This window comes from Pan paniscus, chromosome 6, assembly GCF_029289425.2.
Source record: "Pan paniscus chromosome 6, NHGRI_mPanPan1-v2.0_pri, whole genome shotgun sequence".
NCBI lineage: Eukaryota > Metazoa > Chordata > Mammalia > Primates > Hominidae > Pan > Pan paniscus.
Window position 1 is genome coordinate 44,902,890 of NC_073255.2, and position 24,068 is coordinate 44,926,957.

Consider the following 24,068-nt stretch of genomic DNA (forward strand, 5'->3'; position numbering starts at 1 on the left):
CCATATGGCAGTTGTGCTTGCAGACAGTGGGGAAGAGTTACATAGAATCACAATATGGTAAGAGATAAGCTAAATGAGCATCACTCTTTAAAATTGCCAGCCACATAAAAGACAGAACGAGGTCACTGCTAGGAAGAACTGGCCATACAGATCTGGCCACCTCCAGATGTAAGTGCCTTTACTGATTTAAATGCTTGTCGGAGCATTGACTTCCTGAGCATTTTGCAAGTAACCTGCTTAGCAAAATGCTGAGGCTACCTGGGCTTGGTTCCATTGTTTCCTGCTCCTAAACCGGCTTCTTGCCTGCCTGGTCTAGCATCCTATGCTTTCCCCACCATGTGGGCCTTGCCTATCTCTGGCACCTACTTTCATAACTGGAGTCTTCCTGGTGTCCACTCTAAGTAGGTTTTCACCTAATCGGAGATTTAATGGTGAATTTTCTCAGATCCTCCCTGGTGGAATTTCCAACTAATCTATCTCCAATGCCTTTTATGTGGCTCTTTTTAGACTCAGAGGGTTTCCTACTCTATAGCTGCTATAAAGATGTTAAAATGAATAGATTATCTGATTCCATAGAATAAATATATTTATAAAAACACTTCAAATTGGTATGTTTGAAGTAGTTGATTCTTTTTCCATGAAATAACATGCTAGTGTTATTGACTCTGAAGAGACTAGAGTCAAACAAAACCTCAGTGAAAGTGCTATGGGGCACTATGGATAGGGGGCTTCTGGGACAATGGGTCCTTGGGCCTGGGTACCCCACCAGTGCTTCATTCCTGGGTGCCCTTTCCCGACCACCCCATAACTGACCAGTCTCCAAGACAGTAACCACAACCTGTGTATAAAAACAGTTATCTTCTACTCCAATAGAAGATTGGCTCACCTACTCTAAATAGACTCTAGGGCATTGTAACCAATGCTTCTAACATGATAGTAGGGTTGTGGCCATCTAGGTCGAGATGACCGAGATGATCCAAACCAGGAAAAGACTAAAGGTCAGCACAGAGGTGATGGGCCCGTGGCTTCCGCACTTAGAGGTGGCCCTTGAGGGTCCAGTAAAGAGAGCTGGGAATCAAAGCAGGTAGTAAATATATGCAGATATGAAATAAATGATAACATTAAATGAGATTACTATTTTCAGCTTAGTGCTAAAAAATTAAATATCTCAATGAATTACAAATTTTCTAGCAAAATAAAAATTATTCAAATTTATTCAGGAAGATGTAGAAAACTTAAATAGACCGATAACCACAGTGCCAAGTAGGAAACTTTGAGGAGAAAGGACTATCTCCAAAATTGATACTGGGACTGGATATACATATTTTTAAAGACATGTTCTTTCAAAAACTCAAGGACAGAAAACCTTTCTGCTATTTCAACAGTTCCAGAAATCAGAAAAGGGTGGAAAACTTCTTAATTCATCATTGTGAGCTACCATAAACACAAAGTGGAACCTGGAAAAGATACAACAAGAAAGAAAACTAGAGAAATTGCACTTGTACATAAATCCTAAATTAACACAAGAGAATTGAACCTACTAGTTCATTCCCAGAACAATGCAAAATGATTAAGGATGTTCAATTAGATAAGGATAGTTCAATATTAAAAATTCTATTACTAAAATCAAGTATAAGGTCAAAAGACAAAAATCATACCACTTTTTTTTGGTTACAAACTGGAAAGCTACTTGAAAATATCCGTCACCAATTTCTGGAGAAAAAAAAATCTTTGTAGTAAACCAGCAATAGAACAATGCTTCCTTAACAAAAAATAAAGCACATCTATCTCAGCAATATATTTAACAGTAAAAATACTGATGCTTGTTACTACCACTCTTCACAATATTCTGTCAGTTCTAGTCACCGCGGTTAATTATAAATGAAAAATTGGAAACAGATTAGAAGTAACTTTTATCAAATGCCTACTGGGTAAAGGCACGTTATTTACAATATCTCATTGACCCTTGCAACAATTCTATTTTATGGTTTTGGTCATCTCCATTTTGCAGATTAAGAAACCGAGGGTCAATAATTAGCCCCAGGCAAGTGGTTCAGCGAGGAAACTGACCCACATCTGCCTGACACCAGACCAGGCCTTTTCCTCTGTGTCTATTTTGAGATGTGAGCGATGGAGAGGTTGCTACTCTGGGTTCTGGGGCCAGGCTGCCTGGTGTGTGATCTTGTGCAAGCATTTAACCTCCCTCTTCTCAGTTTCTTCTTCTGGAAAACTTCACTATTTAATTGTTACCTATTTTTGCTATTAGTTTTTTATGTTGGCTACCAACATCTCTTGTGCTAATTAGATATATTTTGGTTCAGGTAATCTTCAACCAGCTTAAGCCCTCTAAGGCCACAGTGGTGTCTCAAGGAATCCAGGGTCAGGAATGCAGTTGGGCCTCAGGAACTCCAGGGACATGAGTGATATCGCCCTCCCTCATCCACTTTCTCCCTTTGGCTCCTCTAAGCTCATTTCTCCTCTCTCACTGCCAACACCTCCTGTGGTTTACATACCAGAGTTCAAGCACAAGAGAGACCAACTTGACTCCCTCTGACCTAGGTCTAAATTTTCAGCATGATTCTCTGACTGTTCTAACTCAGGTTGGATGCCCACCGGATCAATCATGAGCAACCAGGGAAGAAATCTGAGTCTCGAGTACTTTGCAGCAAGGACCACTTTGCAGCAAGGACCACTCTCAACCAGGGGGTGGGATCACTGTTGCATGCCTCTCAACCAGGGGGTGTGGCGACGGGGTTTCCTAGCCCAGGGGACTGCAGCGCAGACTGCCAACAGAGAACTGTATATTTGCTTTGAATTGGGAAGACCATAAGGTGGAATTTCCAAAGTCAGAATTACACTGGTTTCTCGGACTGACATGGGCAACAAACAAGCCATAGCTTTTTTAAAAAAAATAACTGTGCAACAAAGCTATGATAACGTGGTTTGGCTTTACATAACCACAGACGGGACGACTCTAAGCCAGTCCCATATATACCATAAAATATATTCCAGAGCCATGAACTATGATCTGGGACATATTTGTATAAAGCAAAATACAGCAACTGCACAATTCAAATCTAAAACAATAGCTGAAGGAAAATAAAACAATAGCTGATGAATTGCTGTGTGTGCAATTCCATGAATGAGAAAATACCTTCTAGTAATGGTGCACCTCCTTTATTTATCTTGTATATTTATCTCCCCTAAACTAAACAATTGCCTGTGGGGAAGTTGATTACATTAGCTGTTAACACAGGTCACAAACGAGGAGGAAGTATGAGACAGAAAGAAAATACTTTTCCTTAGTCTCTGGATCTAAGATAGTGTGTCTAGGTATGAAGAAACTATTCCAATAATTTAAGCAAAATTAAATGCTGAGGTTTCGAGCTAAGTTACTTGGCATAAATAGAGTTCAGAGGATAAAGTAAAATAAGACCCTACAGGAGTAGCGGAGCCGCTCCCCCTGCCTGTGGGTGTGAGTCTGTTACTTAAATACCGGGCCCCAGGGCCCCGTTCGAGAGCCTGTGTGTGTGAGCTTGCAGGGCTTTGCTCACTCCTTTCTCTCCATGGATCTCAGGAGTCTCGACCGATGTTGCAGGCCACCCCTGCTCCTGGGGTGTAGCACTGCTCCCCGCTTTTTCTGCGCTGACATTCTGGCGGCCATGCTTGAACGCAGCTTCTACCGTCTCAGCCTCTGCAACTCAGCACATCACAGACGTGTGGTTCATGCGCTGCCTGTGCTGGTGCCGCCGCTGCCTGCCCAGGCTGCAGCCCCGCATCTGTGCTTTTTCCTGGCCTGTGCTCAGTTTTACTTTGCCAGGAGGGAGTGGCTCCTCCGTGTTGTCCTGCTGTCTTAGAGGGGCCTCGCAGAGGAGTTGCCTGGGCCCTAAGAGTTTACAGGGACTGCTTTTGAAGTTTGCTCACCGTCCTTTAATCCCTAGGGCAGCCAGGGCCTGGTGGGTGGAGGGAACAGCTACCATGTTCACCTCTACCCCTCAGGCCGTGTTGGGCACCCTGGCTCCCTAGGCCATTCTTCTGCTTCTCATGGGGGCCATTGTATCTGAAGGGCCCCCAGGTCCCTGCTCAGAATCTGCTTTCTGCTGTTTCCCATGTGTGTCTAAGTTCCAACGATGGGTGCCCTTCAACTCCTCTTCACAAGAGAGACCTCAGCCCCCAGGTACCCAGCAGGTGCACATGCACACGTGGCTGAGGAGAGGAGGCAAGGCGGGTCAGCCCATGTAACCTCCCAGCAGCAGGTGGTGGGTCCCAGCCTTTTCCCCATTCTAGCCACACCCGGATGGGTCAGGAATGGAGCCTCCCCTGGGCAGTGGAGGGGGAAGAGTCTCTCTCTCTGGCAATGTTTTTGGTGTAATTTGAAACCTCCCAGGAGATTCTGACATGCCATCACCGTAAGACATATTCCTGACTTTTAAGAAACACATAAAGCATATTTTTCTATTTATTTATCAATTAGAGATGTGTTTCCACCCATTTAGACCTGAGACCACAGAAAGATTAGCAATATAGCAAAATACCAAGAACCCACATTTAACAACAACAACCAAATCCTTTCTATTGAGGATCAATGAAGTCCAAGTCTCCTTGGTATGGAAAGCATGCTCTGTTTTCCTTCAGATGAAGAGCACAGACAGTTCATGGTTAGATTCCTCAATCCAAACCACAACCCCGTGGTTTGTGGGAACATTCCTGGACTCTGATATAAATTATTTTCATATCCTTGGTTTTAGTATGTTGCAAGTTTTTGTTTTTGGTATCATCAACCCCTTCCCTCCTGCCAAAGAAAAATAACAGAATTGGTATTTTTTAGTGTAAAGTAAAATACAAGTGATATATAAAATATTTTTTAAAAAGTGAGTCAACTCTGTCACCCAAGGTGACATTTATGACCCTGAGATGACTCTTCCCCTGATTACCAGTTGGTGAGAGCAGGGGCATACATACGTAGATGGGACCTCTGTGCCATCATGTTCCCACCACGGTACAGTACGGACACCCTCGATACATGCAAATAGTGGTTTTCATTATCCTTTAATACACTGCAAAATATTTCTTTTTAGGAATGCTCTATGCTTGGTTCAGCCGTTTCCCCTCTGATGGAAACATATATGTTTTTCATCCTTATCCTTCTGCTCATAGATCCTGAGGGGAAGCCTGGACCCAGTGTGCACTGGGTCACTCTTGGTGCGCGCACATCAGCACCTCCCCAGATGTCTGGGAGATGAACTTGACCTACGCTGAAGAAAACTACAGCCACTCTGACCTTTCAAAAATACATGGAGGGCTCTTACGGCAGGAGATCTGAAGGGAGCTAATGTTATTGGCAAGGATTTCTCATAGTTCCGTCTGGGTTTTGCACATTTTAGTGAGAGTTCAAAAGGTAATGGAGTTTCACACATTTCCAGCCCATCTTCCCAAGTGGCTTAAAGGCCCCAAAAAGACTCAACCCTCCCCTTGAGCGCATTGCTGGTTGTTGACTTGACTCCTCTTCGGGCCATTTGCCAACAATTCAAGGAAGGCAATGTGCTGTGGAGGATGATATCACAAGGTCTGATGTTAGGCTGCCTTGGTTTGGATCTTGTGACCTGTGTGACTTTGGGACACCTGTTTAATATCAGTTAACTTGCCTGCAAAATGGGAATCATATTGGCACCTACTGTATAGGACAGCTGCTAAGATGCTAAAAGTCCTTTGTACAAGGACTAGTGGAGGTCAGTCCACCTGAGAGTCTAATGAATTCCTATCCATAGACTGGCATGTCTAGTTTCTTACACCACACTCAGAACCCTAGGCCTAAAAACCCTTTCTGAATTGAAGAGTGAAAACATGGATTGGGCTGACAGTGGCTAGCCTGAAATTTCCTGCTGCAAACTTCTGCTCCGCTTACAAACAGCATTAATTAATCATCTCAATTAAGATTTATTGAATGGAATTAAACTGAAAATTATCATCTGGTTTTATCCCAGTGGAGCGCAACTATACAAACCCACAGAAAATGTCTGAAATGTCTTATACAATTTGAACCCTGTTTGACTAGGTTAATTGCTCAAATTTCCAATAGCTGCAGTAGGTCTCTACCCAGGAAGATGGACAGAAAGCACAAACTGCAGAGGAGAATTTAGGGGCTGAGTCAATGTATGGAAAGATGTGGCAAATGTTTTACATCAAGGGGCTGAAATAGCAGGTCTCCCTCTCCCTTCTCTCCCTCTTCAGTTTCTCTAGTGAACTACTGTCAGGGAACATGTTTTAGCAGGAATTAGTATGTAATGATTTCAGTGTATTTTTCAACAGATTATTTAAACGAAAGCAGTTTTTGTAATGACAAAAAAATGCAGTTGGGAAGTCTGCAAGAGGAATCTCTTATTTACAGGCCACGATTTATGGAAGGGGAAGCAGGATAGTTCGCCAAGCCAAGAAAATAAAAGACCTAATGATACTCTGGAAGGACATTTTGGATAGTGAAAGAAAAGACTTTAAAAGCCTTCTAGTTAATCCTTTTATACGAAAGTGATATAAAAATTGAGCGAAACCCTCAGTGCAGCACCCAGGCAATATGCCAAGTCTGAAAAGGCTGTGTAGGGCATTTCTGGCAGTTTGATTTCCCGGCATTAAACTTGGGCTGCTAAGGATTGATTCAAGGGGTCTCCTGCTTTGGGTGACCTTCTTAGTCTCTTCTTCTTGATCTGTTGCCCCAACAGATCAGGCTACTCATCTCCTTCTGCTTAATTCTTGGCTTCTGCATCTTTTGATGCATCACAGCTCAGCATGAAAAATATTCCCTGATAAGCTTCAGACTTGGGAGACCCAAAGCTGGGTCTTCCTGCCTGGAGAGCTGATCACATGGTGTACTGAGCACTGTAAAGAGGCTGGGCATTTGGTGATAATGTGCTTGGCTCTTGTGCCTTTGGTGAGGAGGTGGGGGCTGAGGCAGATGCAGGAACATGTGGCAGGACACTGAGGTCTGTTAAAAACCCTGCACGCAGTCGTTAGTCTATAAAGGCCTCCTCTAACCACTATGGCATCTTCTGGAGCACAAACGTCTGTCAAAACAAGCACTGTACTGGCAAATTTTGGGGGTTCACACATTTTGTTGGGTCAGTGAATGAGGCCAGAGGGTTGCTATAACTGCATCCATGCCTGGATGCCTCCAGGACACCATTGTAATGTCCTGTTTCCCAAGCCATGACTCTGGGGACTGCATTCACCTATGCATTGCCTACCACCTGTAGGTTGACAGCCAGGTGGTTTGTGTCAGCTGAGTTCTAGAAGATTCTTTCTGTAGCAGTCATGTTTTCTATCTCTGATACTTCCTGGATCTTTCCCAGACACTGCTTCCCTGGTAATGGACCAGGACTTGCATGGGTTAAGTTCCTTTAAGGAGTCTTTTGCAGTTCTCAAAAGAATAGAGTTGGTTCCTCAGCCTCAGCACTGTTGATGTTTGCTTTCTGGTGTATTATAGGATGTTTAACAGCATCTCTGACTCCTACCTACTAGATGCCCAGTAGTACCAGCCTCCCAAGCTGGGACAACCCAAACTACCTCCTGACATTGCCAGTGTCCACTGGCGGTGGAGAGTGATGGTGCAAAATCAACCTCTCTTGAGAACCACTGGAATAGAGCACAGGGTGTGGGAAAATATATCTAAACAGGTGATGATATACTCCTTTCTAACTTGCCTTTCTTGAAAACTTGAAAAAGGCTGACTGGGCCCTCTGAGGCAATGCAGGTCTTACCCCTAAGGCTTTGTGCTCCACTCTGCACATTTGAGCAGCTTTTCATCATTCTCTGAATCTGTAAGAGTACTTCCTACCCCACCAAATATCATCTTAAACTCCCACCAATAATTTGGGCTCCAGGTTTCTTTTGGGGAAGTGATGAGGGGGGAGAATAATTCCTTCTGAATGCGCCAGGGAGCGTCAACATTGCTGAGGGGATGATGCAGGACCTGAGTAAAGAAAAAGAGTGAGCTCCTGGAGAATGAGCATCACAAGCTGGGGGACAGCTTAGGGGATCTAAGGTGGGAAGGTGTGTGGTTTGCTTGAGCAATGCAAAGAGGCCAGTGGGGGTGGACCCCAGAGAGAGAAGGGGGAAATGGCAGAACATGAGTTTGGAGAGGCACCCAGTGGATAGATCATGCCGGACTTGGCAGGCCATGGGAAGGACTTTAGATTTCATTCTAAGTATGATGGCAATCCATTGGAAGTTTCGTGTAGGGTCTTTGGAATGAACCGATGTGTTAAAATAATCCCTCTGGATGATGCATGGAGAGAGGTGAGTCTGGCAAGAGTGAAGGCAGAGGCCTGTCTGGAGGCTTCTGCATCCAGATGGGAGGTGATGGTGGCTTATACTGGGCGTGGTAGTGGAGGTGAGGAGGTCAGAGTCTGGATGTATTCTCAAGATACAGCCAAGGGAATTTACTGATGCATTTAAGGGGAGAGATGAGAAAAAGAGAGGCACCAGGAACAGTCCACGGCCTTGGGCCAGAGCAACTGGGTGCCATTTACTGAGATGGGAAACACCAGAACAGGGCTTGGAGGAGGAAATGGAGAGTTCTCTTTCAGACATATTACGTTTGTGCTGCCTATTTATATCTGAGTGGAGCTGTGGAGCAGGCAGTTGTACTGAGGAGTCAGTACCTCCGGGCACAGGGCCGCACTACAGATGTCACTGTGGGGCCGTCAGGATGCAGATGGCATTTGAAGCCAGGCATCTGGACAAGATCATGGAGGAAGTTTGTGCAGATGGAGAGGCGGACCCAGGGCTGAATGTTAATTGATGCAGCATTCAGGGATCTGGAAGATGAGAGGCAACAATAAAGTACATGAGAAACAGGTGGCGAGGCTGGAGGAACAGGGATGTGGAGCGCATGGTGCAGGAAGGAGGCAGAGGCCGACTGTGTCAAATGCCTCTGAGATCAGGTAGTAAGCAGTCTGAGAGGTCACCAGATGGTTTTGGCAATCTTCATTAAGGGTGCAGGGGAGGAAGCTGGCTGGAGAGAATGGGAGGAGAGGCAGTGGAGAAAGCCAGCACAGATAACTCTTTCTAGGAATGCACCTCTAAAGGGGAGCAGTGGAGTGGTCAGTGGAGGAGGGCATGACATGGAGGTTTGGGTTGTTGTTTTTTCAATGTGAGGGAAATTGCAGTGTGTTCATACGTTTCCAATTTCAACAAACTTATCAAGTGCCTACTATGTGCCAGGTGCATAGGAAGACCCTAAGGTACTCATTCATTTTGAGTTTACAAGCTAGGAAGGGAGATAGACACAGCAATGCAGCATCTCATCACCACGGAGCAAGTGGTGAAGAGAAGTGCACAGGGTGCTGTGAAAACTCAGGGGAGGAAGCATAGCTTGGCTCTGGCGGGGTTAAATCCAGGCAGGCCTCCTGAAGGAGGTGACAAGTGAGGTAGGCCTAAGAAATAGCCTGGAAGAATGAATAGAAATTAGTTTGCTTAAGAGGACAGGGAAAGGCTTTCCAAGAAAATAAAATCACATCGGAAAAGAGTCAGGAAAGATAATGGTATGTGTTTAGAACAGCGTGCAATTCATGATTACTAGAGCATACAGAATGAGGAAGGACAAGATGTGAGATAAGGTTGTGGAGAGAGATAGCAGGAGGTCCTGGAAGGTCTTATTTTCCACGCCAACAAGTTCACCCTTTAAACTGTAGACGATGAGAACCCACTGACAGGTTTACACAGGGGAGTGACATGCTTGTTTTGGCATTTTTAGAGAAATCACTTTGCACCCATATGAAGGATATAGATTTTAGGAGGGGGCAGATTTGGAGGTTATTACAATATGTCAAGGGCATCATGCCGAACAATTTGGAGGTAAATCAGCAGGACAGTGAGCAGCAGCAGAAGAGAAGGATGACAGGAAGAAGTGGCTTGGTGGGAGAGATTAATTATTAACTTGGAGGAGGATCAAAGTGGAGATGTCTAGTAGGTATTTTGATAATAAAGTTTGAAGCTCAACAGAAAGGTCAGAGCTGAAAATGTAAATTTAGAATTCATATGTTAGTATGGAGAGAAGTTTATAAAGCAGTAAACTTTGATTACATTGCTATATTTTATATAAAATTATATCTGTCTTTCCATCCATCCATCCATCCATCCATAAAAGATATGGAAAAACTTAGGTCAGAAGAATAATGGCATTTATTTCTGTATGGAGATATTTTCTTATGTATATTAAATTTTTTCATAATGAGCATACCTTACTGATGTGATAAAACTATGTTTATTTACTTATAATAAAGATATAATAAAAACTAGGTGACAATGGCATGTCAGAATCTAAGATGGTAGAGTTTCAAATAGGAGTTTGTATCTACTGCAGTAAAGTGTCGATTAAAGTAAAGCATGAGCCAGGCATGGTGGCTCATGCCTGTAATCCCAGTGCTTTGGAAGGCTGAGGTGGGTGGATCACCTGAGGTCAGGAGTTTGAAACCAGCCTGGCCAATGTGGTGAAACCCTATCTCTACTAACAAAAAAAAAAAAAAAAAAAAAAAAAAAAAAAATTAGCCAAGCATGGTGGCACAGGCCTGTAATCCCAGCTACTTGAGAGGCTGAGGTGGGAGAATCGCTTGAACCTGGGAGGCGGAGGTTGCAGTGAGCCGAGATTGCACCACTGCACTCCAGCATGGGTGACAGAGCGAAACTCTGTCTCAAAAAAAATAAATAAATAAAAATAAAAAAAGTAAAAAGTGGTAAGAGTTCACTGGCTCTGTTGATTAGATGGTCTCTGCTGCTCATGGAAAGGGCAGTGCTGGTGACGATTACTGAAATCAGACTTCAGTAGGTGAGGAAGTGAGTGAGGGAGAGGAGCAGAGCAGGGGGAGAGCATGAAGTGTAAAGATCCATGAGAAAGGGATGACTGCTGGAGAGGCATGGAGATGGGGAATGGTGGGCCTAGAGCCTGAGTGGGCAGGTCCAACTTGAGTGGAGGAATGGACTCCAGCGAGGGTGTTAAGGTTGGGTAGCATTTTTATTTGGGGTGAGAAATTGAAGTGGTCACCTCAGTGTTTCCATTTCAGTAGGGTCTGAAGTCATCTCACAGTGGACGTGATTTTGGTTGATGGAGGCTTTTGGGACAGTCAAATGGAAGATGTCCCTGTAACAGGACTGGTGAGCTTTGCTGTGGCACTTTCTGAGGTCAGAGAGTGTGATTTAGAATTGTACCCTTTCTTGGAATTATTTCATTTTCTCCAGGGCTAGAGCTATAGAAAACTACCCTGGCATGGAATGGGGAAGAGTGAGTTACAATACTAATCCACAGTGGCGTTTTGTCCTTCAGATGGGGTGCAAGCATGGAGCAGGGAGGGAATTGGGTGTGCAGGGAATGAAGGCACTCAGGAGGCCTGGGATGAAGGAGGCCATGCCAGACTATGAGGAGACAGAGAATCCAAGGTGAGAACGAGCTTGGCAAGGAGCGATGGTAGGGGGAGGAGGTGGGAATGCCGGCTGTAGAATGATTGACAGTGGGATTTTAGAGTTTTCAGTTTCTGACATGGCACAGTTCTGGGTGATAATGAGGTTGAGAGGGCCACTGTGGGAGCAGGTGGCTGGAGTGGAATGTAGGTCACTGCCACGGGGGTTAGGTAGGTTTGGTCTATTCTCTACACCCACCTTTATTCAGATACTGTTTTGGGGAATGTGTAAAGAATCTCCTCCCCAATGCCCCATAAAAATTGTTTAAATATTGCAGATGCAAGTCATGATTTATATTTGGTTTTCATAGCTTCCCTTTATGTGGAAATGATTTTACAAATTAGCTGAGAAAACTTGAAGTTTTCTTCATCTGCCATGAAAGAGACTCTGCCAACACAGGATAATGACAGGATATTATCTTCGGATTGCTAATTAGCAACTGAAATGAATGTCTAGCCCTGGTGCCGCCAAGTCCCCTCCATTAATATCTGCCCTGCAGTGGGGCAGAGGAGTGAGACCAGAGCTGCTTCCCCTCAATGTGGTGGGCCAAGTGTGCGGTGTGCCTCTCTTTTAGAGAAAGCACTTCTAAAAGTACCTTATGCAGACTCTTAACAAACCCTCTGACTATATAGAGATGGCAAATAACATACTTAGTATTGCTCTTCAATTCAATGAAAAACCAGTTGTGGTAAAATTGATCATTTGAAAGTGTGATATATTTTGACCCATCATTCTGGTTAGCTTGTGTTAATACTGAATGTATCAATCACATTTTCCCAGATTATAAGGATTAAATTAGGTTAATGTGGAAAGGAGTTAAGGAACAAAGATCCAGGAAAATAAACCTTCCCATAAATATAGAGAACATTACCCCACCTTTGATTTCCTCCTGTATCTAGATGTGTCCAGGTATGTTACCACTCTGGCCCTCAAAGATGCTTTCATTGACCTCTAAAGCATGATTTCTCCTTAGCTTCCAAATATTCTTTACTGGGAGAGTTGAAATATTTTGTTTTGCGATATCATGGATGCTCATGACTGAGATTATGTCTACAAGTCGCAAAAACAATGTGCATTTAGTTATCCAGGCAAGCAGCCTTTCATGGTCAAACGACTGAACAATTCACTGTACAAAATTAATCAAAGTAGTTAATTAATGGACCAAAATAGCTTAGCTCTCAGTTTAGCTATTAACATTAGCTAATAGCTCAGTTTTTAGTTATTTAACTTTCTAGCTATTTTACCGTTGTCTGAGCCTCAGTCATTAGTTCTCCAGGTTGACTTTTTTGTGAATTTGCTTTATGAGCTCAGGCAAACAGTTGAAATTTTTTTCACTGGTTTCTCTGTTTACCTTGGGAGAATACTACCAATTTCTTCTCAGAGGCTTTTGGGGGCTGTTGGAAAGATTGGTGAATTTTCTATCAAAATCTGGTGTATTCTTTAGAAACAGACACTCCAAAGGTTCAGAGTGAAACATAATACTGCATTATTAAACTTGGTGGTTTCCATGATGGGAGGTATCTGAATGGGTTGAATATTGGCTCCCACAAGATATGCCCATATCCTAAACCCTGGAACCTGTGAACGTGATGTTATTTGGAGAAGGAGTCTTTGAAGATATAATTAAGTAAAGGACCTCAAGATAAGATGATCTTGGATTATCCAGGTGGGCCCTAATCCATCGACAAGCGTTCTTATAAGAGATAGAGAGGAGAGGACACAGGAACCGATGAGAAGGCCATGTGAGACAGAGGCAGAGACTGGAGTGATGCAGCCACAAGCCAAGGAGCCGTTGAAATCCCAGAAGCTGAAAGAGGTAAAAAAAGGGTCTCCCCTGGAGCCTTCAGAGGGAATGTGGCCTTGCTGACACCTTGATTTTGGCCTTCTGGCTTCCAGAACTGAGAATGGCCAGTTTGTGGTAATTTGCTACGGCAGCCTTAGGAAAGTGAGGGAGCGCCCACCTGCAGCATAGCCCTCCTCCTTGCTTGTCTGGAACACCTTTCACTCAGCATAGGATCTTGTAATTTGTAAGTTGTTCCACTAAAGTAATATATTTAATTTCATGCAAGAAGGGAATTTATCTAGTTTTAGAATGAGATACAGTGTCTAGTTCCAAGCCCAGAATTATATAGAAAATTTGACCATAAAAGGCTGCTTGCTTGGATAACTAAAGTGCTCTGAAACCTACTATAGCCTCAACAATTTTTTTTTTTGAGACAGAGTCTCACTCTGTTGCCCAGGCTGAATGCAGTGATGCGATCTCGGCTCACTGCAGCTTTGACCTCCTGGGTTAAGTGATCCTCTCGCCTTAGTCTCCTGAGTAGCAGGGACCACAGTTGCACACCACCATGCCTGGCTAATTTATTTTTTGTAGAGACAGGTCTTGCTATGTTGCCCAGGGTAGTCTCAAACTCCTGGACTCAAGCAATCTTCCTGCCTTGGCCTCCCAAAGTGTTGGGATTACAGGCGTGAGCCACTGCACCTGGCCCTGCTATATCTTCATCTAACTGGATAATACAGGAAGGTGAAGGTTTAGAAGTCTTAATTATTTGAGCTGCACAGACCAGAGAATACAGGAATGGCAATGCCATTGGGTTCCGGGCAGAACCCAGAGTGCCTTATTGACCCTTTAAATGTTATTATCTCTTTCTTACCTGTGATGCCTTAACCAATGCACAATATTTCCATAAATCTGAGTCAGGTTAAAAAAAATCAACTTGGGCTAAACCAAACAATGTTTAGAATTTCCACTCATTCATTCATTCATTCAATCTTTCTACGAATCATAAGTTATCTATCATCTGCAAGGCACTGTGCTAACTGCTGGAATACTTAGTGAACATAATAGACAAGGCCCTCATGCTCCCATGGAGTGTACAATCTAGGGACACTACGCTTCAGGAAGATGTTAGAATTATTTAAATATGACCTAAGTCTAAACTGAGGTAGCATTCTGTAATTTTCACATGAATGGCAAAATAATAATGGCTCTGACAACATCAAGTTGCCATGCCACACAAGATCTATGTACTGATACAATCAGGATACCAGAAATACCTGAAGCGATTTAAGTAATTGGTTCTGAATTAATTGCATAGATAGAGGGAAAATATGGAATGCATAAGCCAAATAAAATACTAAATCAGTATAATATTGAGGCTTGTGACTATGTTCTATGATTCTTTATTGTTTTGAAGATTTACCTACTGATGATATTTTTCTTTAGATAATAGAATTTATTGATACTCTTTAAAATTAGACTATAAAGAGAAAGTCCCTAGAAGTCTGGATAGTAGGGACAGCCAGTGTAGGATAGTAGGGACAGCCAGTGTAGCCTCTGTTTTCTATTCATCATCTGAAAGTAGGAAGCCTCCCCTCTCCTCTGTACCCCTAAAGTTCCCAAGGCTGATCTGCTCTCAGCCTAGGCTGGAGGATCCATTTCCTGGATTACATCACACACTTCCCTAGAGGTCTATAGTGATTCCCATTTATCGTTCACAATGATATTCCTGATCATTAGTTTTATACATCTCCACCAACATCCCCCTTCTCCGATCCTGAGATCACTGAGCTACCTTGGTTCTGTTCTCAATTTGATTAGGATTGTACTTCTGTCCCTGGTCCACCTCTGCTAATGCCATTTGCAGTACTTTTTTCAGCTGTGCTATTTTTAATTGAGAATAACCGATGCTAGGTGGTTTACAATGGGCCCACCCCTCCTGTCATTCCAGTTTCTGTTGTTGTCAAACTCTTTACCCTCCACCCCGCTGAATGTATCCCTCCTCTCATGAAACTGGGCTGAACAGAAAGACGTCTTTATACTTTCATATAATTTGCTTTTTAAACCTCTCCCAACAGACAAAAAGACTTTTGAATGCAATATATTGATTCTGTCCATTCTATTTAGCATTTAAATATTCAGGAAATGAACTGATTTCATGGAAATTACATTTTCAGTAATTTAAATAATAGTTCCAATTTTGTTAATTTTCATACTTAGAGTCAAGCCTAAAAATTTCTCAGCCATGATGCTGACCACATGTTCCGACCGATTATTGGGCTTGATATTGTTACTAGAGTGCTTTACTTTCCTTTGTCCTTGAAGCAAATTTCTAAGGTAGGCAGCATCAATGTTCATTTGTGTAATCATGCCATAATACATTCATAAAAAAGAGTTTTGAATCAACAAATAAAGCATAATTTTAAATCCCTATTTTACATTAGGATGCTGAAATAAGATAATGTAAAGAGTCTGCTCAAGTTAATTAACTCTGATTCTCGTGAAAACCTCCTCAGTTTAAATCCTGATATACCAGGGAAATTTGGAGACTTGTAAATAGCATTTCATGCCCCTCTACAGGACACAGGAGCTCCTTCCACCTCCCACTAATGCTTGCTTACATAATTTTGCAGTAACTTCTTTTCCAAATATTACAAGCACACGAGAGAGCTAGAGGTGAAACAATAGCCCCAAACCTGGATCTCCACAGTCTCTAGTAGGAACTTGTGAAAAAAGAATTCTTTCAATTTTAGCTCTGCATGGGCATGTCAAAGCCTCTCCACTCCTCTCTTCCCATCTACAAATAAGGGATAATAATGTTAGTATTTGCTTACTTACCTCACAGGAGAATGAAAAGAAAGAGTAATTTAATGTTAATAGGTTCTTTGAAGATGAAAAGTACTTCATAATTGCTAAGTTCTATTACATTTTTAAAAACCCATCTCAAAGATACCCCTCTTTCCTTATCCTTCTAACTTTGTTTAATTAAAAATAATTATCCTTTCTCAACCTCATTATTTAAGTACATAAGACTTCATGACGTTCCCACACAATGTATGTTTCCATGCTTTACCCAGTGTTACTGCCTTCAGGTTTGGTCTTCTCATATTTTCTAACTTCTTATATATTAGAAAATCTAGTGAAAACCTGTTGTGTCTGCCTGGGGTAGATTTCATTTCAGAGTGTGAAAACTGCATGAACAGCCAGCTTTTTTTCTCACACTCTTTGAAAGACTCTTGACACTGCTAACATCTAAGGCAAAATTTCTCAAAGGTGGTGGTGACCCTTCCATTGGTATCTGAATCCCTGGGGTGTTTGTTAAGATCTAGGTACCTGGAGATCAGACTCTATGGGGTGGGTTATGGAAATCTGCATTTAAAATAAATTCTGCAGTTGCCGACTAAAATTTGAGAACCACCCATTCCAAGTCCCTCATCTTTTTTTTTAAGATGAAAAACATAGTCTGAAAGTCAAAAGTGAAGTTTTTTGCCTTAGGCATCACTCATTGCATTTCCTCATGGATACTGGAAGAAGGGATGGAGGACAGAGGCTTTTCTAGAAGCTGAGAGTATGAATGGCTCCACTTGGCCCCCTCTCACACCACCGCCTGCAGGCACATGCATCCTTGCCTCCTCACACCCCACTAATTGGGGGGGTCTTCTTTTTATCTAATCCCCCTCATATCACCAGGCTCTCCCTCCCTCTGGTTCTTGCTTTCGGCGCCTCTCTCATTAGTAAGTACATCTGCAATCTACACTTGCCATTTATTTCCCTCGATCTCAAGGAAAAAGGGGCTGACTCTTTTCTTTTTTTCGAGATGGCGTTTCCCTCTTGTTGCTCAGGCTGGAGTGCAATGGCGAGATCTCTGCTCACTGCAACCTCCACCTCCCGGGTTCAAGCAATTCTCCTGCTGGGACTGACTCTCTTTCAAAGCTAATGTCTTCACTTGGGCTATCTACCGTCTTTCCCTGCCTCCTCTGGGCTCTTCTTCCATCCACTTTTTGCTCTCTCTTATAATTCAAGATTTCTCTCTCTTCTGACATTGTCTCCTCAAAGGCCTTGCATCCTTCTAGCAGCCCCACAAAGCCAAGCTCCTAGAAAGAGCAGTTTTCAGGGCTGTTTGATGCTGGTATTTAAAAATACGAGCAAGGCCAGGCATGGCGGCTCATGACTATAATCCCAGCACTTTGGGAGGCCGAGGCAGGTGAATCACCTGAGGTCAGGAGTTCGAGACCCCCCCTGGCCAACATGGAGAAACCCCTTCTGTACTAAAAACACAAAAATTAGCCGGGCCAGGTGGCACACACCTGTAATCCCAGCTACTTGAGAGGCTGAGGCAGGAGAATTGCTTGAACCTGGGAGGAGGAGGTTGCAGTGAGCCAAGATCGCACCACTGCACTCTAGCCTGGGGGACAAGAGCGAAATTCCATCTCAAAACAAACAAACAAACAAGCAGAACTACCTTTGGAAAGAGAACACATAGTACAAAGAGTAGGCGGAAGTGCTAGCAATAACATCCCCACCACGGAGCTGTTTTTGGAATAAATATTAGGGAAGCGGAGTTTTGATTCTCTGCAGCTCCCTGTCCTCCTGGCACAATCAAATTTCCCTGCTCCTGGCTTTTATACCAAGGCCAGCATTGCTGTCATTCCCTGTGCTCCGTGCACATTCTTGTGGGCTGAGTGCAGGGTTTGGCCACAGGCTAGTCTCCTGTCTCCACAGCTAATAGGGGGTTTGGTGTAGGCCCTGGCATCCCCACCAGTGGTTTGCTTTGTAATTTTTCCCTCTTGGCCTGTGGGAGGACTGAGGCATGGTGTCTGGAACTCCTGCGCAGCTGCAGGCCTGCTTGGAGGGTGAGGTGGCTGTTGTGGGGCAGGTGAGAGCACGCCAGGGCCATAGCTAACCTCCAGCCTTCATGAAGAGCCCATGGCAACTCTGTGGGAATCCTTCCAGCAGCCCGCTTATGGCTGGAGACAGAGGTGTGGCTTCTATCTAAGCTTTTCCCTCTGACTCAGTCCAGGAGGCAACTGTCTTGGGAAGCAAATGGTAACAGCATCTGGGAGATTCTCTTCTGGATGGACTAGCAGGGAATCAGGACATGAACTCAGTGGACTAACTGCACCGAGACTCACCTGGTCATTACTTGAAGGTCATTACTTAAAGTAAGTTCTTCAGTTGCCAACATTTGAAAACTAAAGTGTGTGGTTCAGTTATGCTGGTCCAATAATCAGAGAGGTCTAATATATGAGTGTCTTAGTTCATTCCTGTGGCTATAACAAAATACCATGGCTTGAGTAATTTATAAATAATAGAAATTTATTTCTCACAGCTCTGAAGGCTGAGAAATCCAAGATCAAGGTGCCAAAAGATTCAGGGTCTGGTAAGGCCTTGTTCTCTGCCTCTAAGATGGACACCTTGCGGTATCCTCAAATGGCAGAATGGGAAGAGCAAAAGGGACTAGGCCACTCCCTTCAACCTCTTTTATAGGGGGACTGATCCCATTCACAAAGGTGGAGCCCTCATGACTTAATCACTTTCCCAAACGCCTCACTTCTTTTTCTGTTGTTGTTTATTTTTGAGACGGAGTTTTGCTTTTGTTGCTCAGGCTGGAGTGCAATGCAATTAGGCTCACTGCAACCTCTGCCTCCCAGGTTCAAGCGATTCTCCTGCCTTAGCCTTCCTGAGAAGCTGGAATTACAGTCATGTGCCACCACGCCTGGCTAATTTTTGTATTTTTAGTAGAGATGGGGTTTCACCATGTTGTCAGACTGGTCTTGAACTCCTGACTTCAGGTGATCCACCCGCCTTGGCCTCCCAAAGTGCTGGGATTACAGGCATGACTTTCCTTGCCCAGCCAAGGTCTGACTTCTTAATACCATCACCTTGGGGGTTAAGTTTCAACCTATGAATTTTGGAAAAACACATATATTCAACCCGCAGCCATGACGTATTCCAAGGCTGAAAATGTTTTCCTAAAACTCTAGGCCTACAGAAATACTTTTAATCCTGCAAAAATTTTGCTTAACCTTTTCTTTTTCCAGTCTTCCATCACGAAAACAGTGGTTCTCAACAGAGTGATTTTGCCTCCTAGGAGAATTGTGGCAATGTCTGGGAACATTTTTGGTTGTGACAGCTGGGGGTGGTCGTGGTGGTGCCACTGTACCTAGTGGGCAAACTCACTCTCTCAAGGCCTTTTATAAGGGCCTTACTCCCATTCATGACTCTGCCCTCATCGTTTAATCACTTCTTAAAGGCCCCACCTCTTAATATCATCACATTGGTGATTAAGTTTCAACATATGAATTCTGAGAGACGCATCCGTCAAACCACATCAGGCACTCTTATGTCCTTTTGGTGAACTAGGAGGCTGAGACTCAGATAGGTTAAGAAAGCTGCCCAGGTTCTACTGAGAGTTGGAGCAGGCATGAAACCTGGGTTTGCCTTTTGCTGTGTGGCACCTGCCTCAGGACCTGAAGGGTGCTGCCTCCATGCCAGAAACCACGCTGGCTGCAGAGGGCAAACCTGAACAATAAGATGTTGCCCTGATCCAGTTTAAAAGCTAACACAAAGTGGCCAGGGAGGGATGGAAGGAGAGACGCAGACAGTAGATTAGAGCAGTGCTTTCTCAAGCTATTTTGCACAGAAGCATAGAGATGGGGAGGAGGAAGAGCCTGAGGGGCTCAGTGGACCAGGCACCCCTCCTTGCCAGAGGCAAGGCTTCACTTTCGTCTGTTCTAGATTGGAGAACAAGGTTCCAGCTAAAAGGGTTTGGAAACCTTTGTGTTTTTTTAAAAAAAAAACTTAAAGTAGAATAATAATAATAAAAAAAAGAATTCAAGAGAAGATGAACATATTTGTCTTGAGAAGGTGCAGGAAATCATGAAGAAATCATGAAGGAACTACACAGTATTTTAAGTGGATTTTCAGGGTAGGAAATTTGCGCCCATGTAAATGAGAGAAGAAGAACAGAAGAAACAATCGTGCACATATGGGCAGCAGAGCAAAGCCTAAGGAAGCATGGGGAGGGCAGAGGAGGAGCTGCCCGGGAGAGGCAGATGGTGTCTCAAGGCAGGTGGTCTTCATGCTTTGGCTGTCCTGAGAATCCGAGGAGTCCAGACTCCATTTCGTAGACAGTAGGGAATTAGTAAAGAGGTCTGTGCTGAGTAAAGGAGGGATAAATGGCAAAAAGAGATAAAGAAGGGAAGAGACCCAGGGTAGGGTGAGCATAGTTGTACCATATACATGAGGCATTCACAATATGCCAGGAGCTCATGTGTAGAACAGTTTGTAGAACCCAGCATCAAGTCCTTAGGTGATAAGAATAGTGCATTGACGAATGCATATCTAAGACATTTGTTTACCACTAATAATTAAGCTAAGACATTTTTACCAAATGGCATCTTGGCTGTAAGAGATTTATTTATTTTTTACCCACAGATGTAATTTTTATATAGATTTTGGCTTCTCCTGGCATGGCTGGCTCCTGTTACCTCGGCTCATCTCCTGTGACACATATTGGTAATCTAAAATGTGCCCTTCCATATTTTTTATCTGAATCATATAATCACATACTAATATATTTATATTTACATATCTCTAGCTACATACACACAGGCTTGGGGTTACTATTTTTCAGTTTTTGAATTGCATTTTTCATGCTTTTCTGCTTTTCTTCTCTCAACAATATCTTGAGGAAATCTTTCTCTATCACCTGGTAAGGTTCTAATTCAGTCTTTTTTATGCCTCATATGACTGTGCAATGTGGATCTGCTGTAATACATTTAACCATTCCCCTGCTGATGGACATTTGCATTGCTTCTAGGTTTGTGTCTTTACAAACAATGCTGAAATAAACACACCTGGGTGTTTTGTGCGGCAGTCTAGCATAGCTTTTAAAAGTCTGCATTAGGCCAGGCGCGGTGGCTCACGCCTGTAATTCCAGCACTTTGGGAGGCCGAGGCGGGCCAATCATGAAGTCAGGAGTTTGAGACCAGCCTGGCCAAAATAGTGAAACCCCGTCTCTACTAAAAATACAAAAATTAGCCGGGTGTGGTAGTGGGCGCCTGTAGTCCCAGCTACTCAGGAGGCTGAGGCAGGAGAATCGCTTGAACCAGGAAGGTGGAGGTTGCAGTGAGCCAAGATCGTGCCATTGCACTCCAGCCTGGTGACAGAGCAAGACTCTGTCTAAAAAAAAAAAAGTCTGCACTCTAGAGTCAGACTGCATGTGATTGCTCCCTACCTCTGTCACTTATTAGCTCTTGTATTGGGCAAGTTTAAACCTCTATGGGTATGAGTTTCCTCATTTGTAAAATAGAGGATTATACTAGGTTATGTAATTCATGTTGAGCCTTTGCAAAAATACCTGGCCCATAATAAGGGCTCAATAAATATTACCTGTTATTATAAAAGTACTGAATATTAGTGCTTTTGTTTCTATGAGATAACTTTATGGGCTAAAGGGTATAGGGGTTTAAAAAATTTTAGTTTATATTGTGGATTGCATGCCCCCCTGAAAGGCTATAAAATTGCTTTCATGCATGTTTCTACCAACAATGCATGAAAGCATCCTTTTACTTATGTCCCCTCCAAAAATAAATAACTCTTTAATTTTTGGCAATTTGATCGTTATAAGGTGATATATCATTGTTACCTTAGTTTTCATTTCCTTCACCATTGGAAAAGTTGACATTTTTTAATGGGTTTATCAATCATTTGGATTTGTTCTTCTCTGACCAACTTTTTCATATTCTTTGCTAGTTTTCCCAGGGTTGTATCTCCTCTTTTTTTCAAGTTGCAAGAGCTCTTTGAAATTTGTATTACAGATTTTCAACCTCTGATTTTCTTGAGTTGCAAAGATTAATTTTCAAGATCAAAGCTTGTCTTTTGACCTTGTTTATGGTATTTTTGTCATGAAAGTATTTTAACTTTTATATATTCAAATACATTTTTTTTTTTGAGATGGTGTCTCACTCTGTTGCCCAGGCTGGAGGGCAGTGGTGCAATCCAGGCCCACTGCAACCTTTGCTACCCGGGTTCAAGCAATTCTCCTGCCTCAGCCTCCTGAGTAGCTGGGATTACAGGCATGTGCCACTAGGCCTGGTTAATTTTTGTATTTTTTAGTAGAGATGGGGTTTCACCATGTTGGCCAGGATGGTCTCAAACTCCTGACCTCAAGTGATCCACCCGCCTTGGCCTCCTAAAGTGTTGGGATTACAGGTGTGAGCCACTGTGCCCGGCCTTTCTTTTCTTTTATAGATTCTAGTTGTTGATTAAAAAGATTGTCTCTAAAAAGATCTCTACCACTCAAGGTTTCTTGAGTTCATTTTATGTTCTCAATAATTTTTATGTTCTAGCATATGCATAAATTCACCTAGATTTTCCTGAAGAAATTTCATTCCTTTTTTTCACGTATTTTCAAAGTAGAGAGGAATCTAACACAATTTTCTTTTGGTTGCATACCCAGTTACAGTACTGGCATCATTAACTAAATAGTTAATTCTTTTCCTACTGGAAGTTTCTCACACATGCTGAAGAAAGCTGGGTTCTAGAAATAGGACAGGCAGAATCCCAACCAATCCCGCACATTCTATGGTGACTTCTCATCTAACTTTTGCTCCACATCTTCTTTGAGAATTGATACGGAGGCTACTGAGATTCAGCCAGAGATGGGGTCAGCAAAGCTCTTGTAGGTGTTCATGAAAGAACCCAGGGGCTGTTGTTAGGGGTAGGGCTGGGGCTGGGGCTTACCTGATCTTAAACTCAGATCAAAAGTCCACACTGAGCTCTTTTGTGAGGAGGGCTCTGGGAGGTTGAAGGGCCATGAGACACCCAGTGGGATCTCATAATGTTGTGGTTTCTACCTACTAATTCACGACTCTGCAGATGTAGCAAGGGATATTTAAAATGTGTTATCCAGGACTTCTTAAGTTCCATAAAACTCTACAATTACACTTAATACCCACTTACCCACTTGGCCAAACTCTAAACATGCACAAAAGAGCTTCCCTCCTCCCCCACTTCCCCTTGCTAAAGACCTGAAAACAGAAGATTTTTACCACCCAGGTAGTATCTGCTTGGGAAGGGAGAGAGGTCAGGGCTGGGGCAGAAGGGGGCAGGGGAGTCTGTTTATTTTGCAGTTAGCAAAGGGCCTTGGGATCCTCTTGGAAATTTTGGTTTGAGAGGTGGTAAAATGTCTGATTGTGACAACTGTAAGGTTAGATTCGTCACCACCACAGACATAAATGAGCACACAGACATTTTGGTGGCTGCAGAGAAACTGATTAACAGCATCAAATCTGAAATCTGGCTCTGAAAATCCTTCTCACACTGACAATTATGTAAAGAGTGACTCATAACGTAGTCGTTTCTGAAAATGATACATGTTAGCACAAGCATAGGCCACATAACCACATTTCAGTTAATGACAGACCACATATACAACGGCGGTCTCAAAAGATTATAACGGAGCTGCCCTATACAGGTGTACCATTTCTTATCTTCTATACAATAATTTTACTGTACTTTTTCTATGTTTAGCTATGTTGAGATACACAAATACTTGCTATTGTGTTACAGTTGCCTAAGGTATTCAGTACAGTAACATGTTGTGCAGGTTTGTTGCCCAGGAGCAAGAGGCTATAGCATAGAGCATAGGTGTGAGGTAGGCTCTGCCATCTAGGTTTGTGTAATTCCACTCTATGATGTTCACGCAATGATAAAATTGCTTAGTGATGCATTTCTCAGAAGTATCCCTGTCGTTAACTGACACATGACTGTACTTAAGACAAAGAAAATGTGTCTGAGGCGCTGGTATTCTTCCTAGGAATAGAGAAGGAACTCA

The 24,068-nt window shown here is 43.1% G+C and overlaps 1 protein-coding gene across 9 annotated transcripts in view; it reads right to left on the bottom strand.

Annotated features, from left to right (window-relative positions):
- HECW1 (HECT, C2 and WW domain containing E3 ubiquitin protein ligase 1) overlaps positions 1-24,068 on the bottom strand; it is a 445,382-nt gene that overhangs the window by 25,284 nt on the left and 396,030 nt on the right. The gene's annotated exons all lie outside the window — the stretch shown is intronic.